This window comes from Choloepus didactylus, chromosome 14 (genome assembly GCF_015220235.1).
Source record: "Choloepus didactylus isolate mChoDid1 chromosome 14, mChoDid1.pri, whole genome shotgun sequence".
Taxonomy (NCBI): Eukaryota; Metazoa; Chordata; class Mammalia; order Pilosa; family Megalonychidae; genus Choloepus; species Choloepus didactylus.
In genome coordinates, this window is record NC_051320.1 from 60,558,932 (window position 1) to 60,564,686 (window position 5,755).

Below are 5,755 nucleotides of genomic sequence, written 5' to 3' on the forward strand. Positions count from 1 at the left end.
TATCAACATTTTACATATTTTACAAATTCTTAAAACTTATAATGGAACATTAATCTTCTAATAAAGTTAGCCTTAAATATAAGGAATCTGAGTTTCAATATCTTATGCTATTCTAAATAAATATCTTTGATCTATTCATGGTGATATGATGCAGACTAGTCAAATATTATTATAAGTGAAAATAAAATTTCAATTTAAAAATAAACAAGCCTAAAACCACACTAAACGCAAATGATAGAAAAAAACATTAAATACACAGTAATTAAATATCTAGCATTACGATAACTGACAGTATGCTCAGCAGTTGACTTGCAGTTTATACAAAGCCCTTTAAAATTCATTTAATCTAGATAAATAAGCAGAAACACAAAGGGAGATACTGTCCCAGCCAGTAACAACTAGAAAGTAATTTCTCCCTTTTTCTTTCAAATGATCCTAACAGAAAAAAGTGAAATAATCACTAGTGGAAAAACTATAAATCATGAGTTTTTTAAAAAAATTTGCTTATGACTTAAAAATTCAAAGCAGGGCTTCTTAAATATTAGACCACTATACCTTAGATGAGGATATGCCACCTTACTGACAGATTTAAACCAAAAATCAGACATTTACTTATTTAAGATATGATTGAATTTTCACTTAATGATGCCATAATAGGTCTGAATCAAGCCCATGATGTGAATGCACATTGAAACATCAGATGCATGATCTGCTAATACTGAAATATATATGGTGATTTAATTTTGCTTGCCAAAGTATTGGCTTATTGTACACAAGAGAGAACAGAGTTAAAACATCTACAGTAGGAACTATATCCTATTTATTGTTATATTCTAGTTCTAGTATTAATAATACATGCTCAATAAATGTTTGCTGAATTGAGCTGAGTCCAGCATTCATCATATTTCAGGAAGCACTGAATCCATGATGAACTTGGGTGCCTGAGACTAGTGACAACTCATTAATGCTACCTCTAGGCCCGGATTTCTGGTGAGTTAATTGCCAGAGATCTGTCACAGTTTCTCATTTGAGGGCCAAGATTTCTAAAATTCATCTATTCCAAAATTAAGCCATCTTAAAAGACTTGTGCCTACAAATCTACAATAGTCAAGTTAAAAGAATAGAAATAAATCTTTGTTATTCCATGTTGGATATTTGCTTATGCTAGCACCCTGTAACACACACACACACACACACACACACACACACAGAGGCACATTTCAGAAATGAAGAACAGAATCTGGAAATAATGCACAAAACCTAAATTATATAGCTCCCAAGGGTAACTAAAAAAGGCATTGAAACCATAAAGTAACTCCTATTGATTATACCCAAACTTGTGTGAAGGGGGAAGCATTTTCTTTGGACCAACAAATGTAAACCCAAAGTGTCCTTTAAACATTACCTGACAAGATGGTTAAAATAATGTGGCTACAAGATTTCCTTGTTTAATTCTGCTCAGTGTGCCTCATTTCAGCAGGAAGCTGTGAGAAGAAGATGGATATGCTTTCAAAGATCATCCCTTCCATTCATGTTACCATTAGAAAACATGGTTCTAAATAGTCAGGCCCGCCTGATCCCACCTCAAGCAGAGAAACAAGTCTCTTTGCTTTGGTGAGAAGGTGAGTTTACTGAAGATGCATCAACAAGGAACTGGAGGGAAAAAAAGCTTTCCTAGACCAGTTCAGAGTGAGAAGAATTATTTGGGCTTTTATAGCCCCAAACAGAAAAAGAAATGGCCAGAAGCCAGAAGAAAGCAGAAAGGAAAAAAAAATAGAGGAGAGAAAGCTGCTTGGCCAGCAACTCCTTGTTATCTTCAGGTTCTCCCCTCATTCAGGCTTGTTTTTCAAGGTCCTGATTGTGAGACCATATGGTTACATCCCTTATATCTTACTGCAGGCAATACTGGGAAAGTTCCTGGGAGCAGAGAACAAGCTTTTGTTGTTGAGATTAGAGCAACAGCAAGTTATTTTAACAAGGGCTTTTCATGGTCAGAATAACTTAAAGTTGCTTGAGTAAAGTGATCTTAATAAACAGGTTTTTTTTCCTCTATTGGCTATTGAAGACTAAACTAACCATTTTCCAGCTAAAGAATTACATTGAATATTTTCTTCTTATCCAGCTATCATCCACAATGCTCAGATCAATATTTGCCTTATTACGAGGATTATTCTAACAGAGCCCCTCTGGACTGCCATTTAACAATGTTTCATTTCTGATGTTCATGGTTCCTTATGGGGGTGGATGGTAGTGGGGATGTTTCAGAGCTCCTGAATGAAAAGCTGTTTAGAAAGTTTCACATCTTTGACTGTCACTGCCAGCTTGCCTGTCCCTGTTGAGTGTTGCTAGGAGATCTAGATCCAGGGATATTCCCCATTCCCTGCAGTATCTTAGTGGAATAAAAGTATGCATTGTCTGCAAAATCCGTACTAACAGGTGACTCCATGTCACCAACAGGGCAGTAAAATGTGGTTCCTTTAACACTAAGGAAAACAGTTGGTGTGCACAGCAAGACCAGTAAAATGCAGGAATTATCTCCAACTTCATCTTGATCCAAGTTGTCTATTTCTTGGAATTTCACTCTTTGCTTAGCTGGTTTCTGTTGCATTTGGGCAGGATGATTTCCTACGCTATCATTCCTTTTCTTTAGTATAGAGACTAAGCCTTCAGCAGGAAGCACTTATGCAAGCTCTCTCCTTTTTGCAAGATCGTTAAAAGAAAAACAGCTATCCTCGGAAGCTCCATTCTCCTGTAGACCATCGGATGCTTCATCAGGAGAAAGATTTTGAAGGAGATCAGAGTCTTCCTCTTGGTTATCTTCACATGAAAGGGAATCTTCAGTACCTTTTAAGCATCCTTCTAAAAGCCTATTCAAATAATCTTCTTATTTCTTTACTGACTTGGCTGTCCTTATCTTCCTTTTCCTCTGGGCCATACTCACCGCTGGAAGCACTGCACTTAGGTCAGGTATTTTATTATTTTCACAAAGTGCACTCGGAGCCATCTGAGTCAGTGTGACCCTGTGGTGATTTTCTGTCACTGCCTGTGAGATTACGTTGCTGTAGCTCATTTACTTCATTGTTCTCAAGTTGGTCTGTGGACAACGCCTCAGCCTGAAGCAGCAATTGGAGTTCCTTTCTTCAGTCTGGGAATATTTACCCTCAGAAATCAATGCAGGAGGTATATGGTTGCAGCCTGGTAGAGTCAATGGTTCTATCATTGACTTGCTGGAAAGGAACACATTAGGATCCCCAGCAGTGCCTTCAATTTTGGTCACACCTTTGCATGCCTCTGTTTTAGCCAGCTGCAAGTGGCTGTCATCCTCACCAGCGTTCTCGGAAGAGTCTAGCCCAGACCTGCTCCCAGATGTTCCTGTAGACTGGGTGTGGAGCTCCGGTGTGGCTTCAGAGCTGTGAGAGGTTCCTGCATGTGATGCTTCCCTGCAGTTACTAGAAGGCTTGCTGAACCGGCCTGCTGGTTGATCTGGTTATAGCAGGCGCTGCTCTCTGATTTCTTCTTTAGATTGACTCTCTCTACTTGATTCTTTGTCAAGACAGGATTCACTCTCTGACTCTTTAGCTGTAGCTCTTCTTGCTTTTGGATCTTCAGACACTAATAACCATGTAAAGCATTTCCTTCCCAGGGATTTTTCTATAGCTGCTATTTTCTGTTTTGATAAAAGAGGGTTTTGATGTGCAAAATTTAGTAAGCTGTTCAAAATCTTTGCCATTAAATCCTTTTCTGAATTCCTTAGAGATATAACTGTATGTGGTTGTACAGTTTTTCATTTTGTTTCCCACTGTTCTTGAGTGGCAGAAAGATTTGCAAGCAATTACTCATGATATAATCATTCAAGCTGAATGAATTTTATTGCTTTCTCATAGTCCTCCTCCTAGAAATAGGACTCTGTTATCTGATTAAGGAAAAGAGGACGTGCTCTGGAATCCAGCTGCTCAACTTCACTGCATATAAGGGAGAACAGAGATTGCAGAACTAGTTTTGGAACTTCTGGTAGATCATTAGCATTTACTTCATCAGTCTGTTCATCACCAACAGCAATTAACTCATCTTAAAGATGTAGTATCCCCTTAAGAAAGTCCTGGTGGTATCTTCTTAGCAGGGCATTTTTTGCTTCTTGAACTTCTTTTTCTAGATTTTTTTTGTCCTTTCCCAAGAAGACCTGTCTGTCTTTGGGGCCTTCACAAGAAGTGGTTTCTGAATTCTCACTTGCAGCCACCTTGCAGCTTGATGTGCAGCTTTCATTGTCGTTGAGACTGTCCTGTCCCAACACCTCAGGTTTTCCATGCACTGCTACTGCTGGTTAGATGTTCACAGCCATTGCCATCAAGTGGATTTTAATTTTCATTTGATACAGAACGTACACCCATCTTGTGGTTCTATCTTCAGATTACTTGTAGCAGTTCCACTGTTATCCACTAGAGCATCCTTTGTTGAACCCTTCAAGTTTTACTAAAGTCCTTTCATTTCTGGGAATTGGAGGCAAAAGGAAGGCTACTGCTGGGTGCTGAGTTTGTTCCCAGCCCCACTTACTGAAATGGTGGTCAACAAGCTGGGGTTGCCCAGTTTTCTTTTCTTTCTTGGGCATATTGGATATAGCTCTCTAGATGATGGGGGCAAAAGCAACGTTATATTAAGTTCTGGTGGGATTCATTACTGGTGGGATTCTACCAGCTTCATGGGAGCTTCTACAAGTTCTGGCTTCAATATGATTTAAGAGTAGATGAGTTGAACCTTTGGATTCCAGAAAGTGGTCTGGGGAGCTTTTGACCTTTCAGAGGAAGGGGATCCAGGAAGAGGAAGAGAGTCTGAACTCTTTCTGATTTGTGCATAATGGGTTTCAGTGTCACATGAGGCAGCACTGGGGACTACCGTTTGCAACTAAAACTGTAAAATGGGGTATCATCGATATGCTAATGCTATTTTCATTTATTAATTTATACTTTAAATCAGCTTTATCTAAAATGTTAAAAGTCTAATTGTTTTATTGATTAATTCTGGAATCAGCATCCTAAGTTATGGTATTTCTGACTCCATGTTGGCATCCCTAAGATAGCCATTCTGTCTAGTAAATGCTGGAAAGGAAGGAACTAGTGTGCCCACCTGGAGGCAATGACACTCAGCTGAAATACCCTACCTTTATTCCTTCAGGAAAACAGAACTAAAGTCAATATCACTCTCAGGAAGGAAACTTAGTGCTCATTACAAGAAAGATGGCCGGACATCTGTTGTGCTTATCTATGGCTTTTTTTCTTTCTTTCTTTTTTTTTTTTTTTTTTAATTTTTAGAGTAAGCAGATAGGAAGTTTATTGAATATGCATGTGAGAAGACATGTGGGCACTCTCCCAAGTAAAGAGGGGTGAGAGGTGAGAGGCCTATGGCTTATGTTTTAAGAGTTCGCATCTACAACATGAGGATATTGCACAACATAAGGACATTTTTAAGATCTAGTATAAAACAGTTCAAAGTTGAGACTGGAGAGGATTGAGGAAGCTAAATACATTTATGGAAGGCTTGCTTTTCCTTTATTTTTAAATACTTTGTGCAATTTCTTTCCCCTCGGAAGACTGAAAAACAATTAATTCTCAAATCTCAATGATACGAAGAAGACACATAAGATATTAAAGAAAATGTTACCATAAAGCTTGGCACCATTATTTTGTAGTTTACACTCTCCTTAATTCCTCTCATTTCCTTCCACTGAAAATATATTATATCATCTCTATATTAAAGAAAT

The 5,755-nt window shown here is 38.2% G+C and overlaps 1 pseudogene; it reads right to left on the reverse strand.

The window, feature by feature from the left end:
* Positions 1–2,198: 2,198 nt before the first annotated feature.
* On the reverse strand, positions 2,199–4,263 carry LOC119508861 (annotated as a pseudogene).
* Between the last annotated feature and the right edge of the window lie 1,492 nt (positions 4,264–5,755).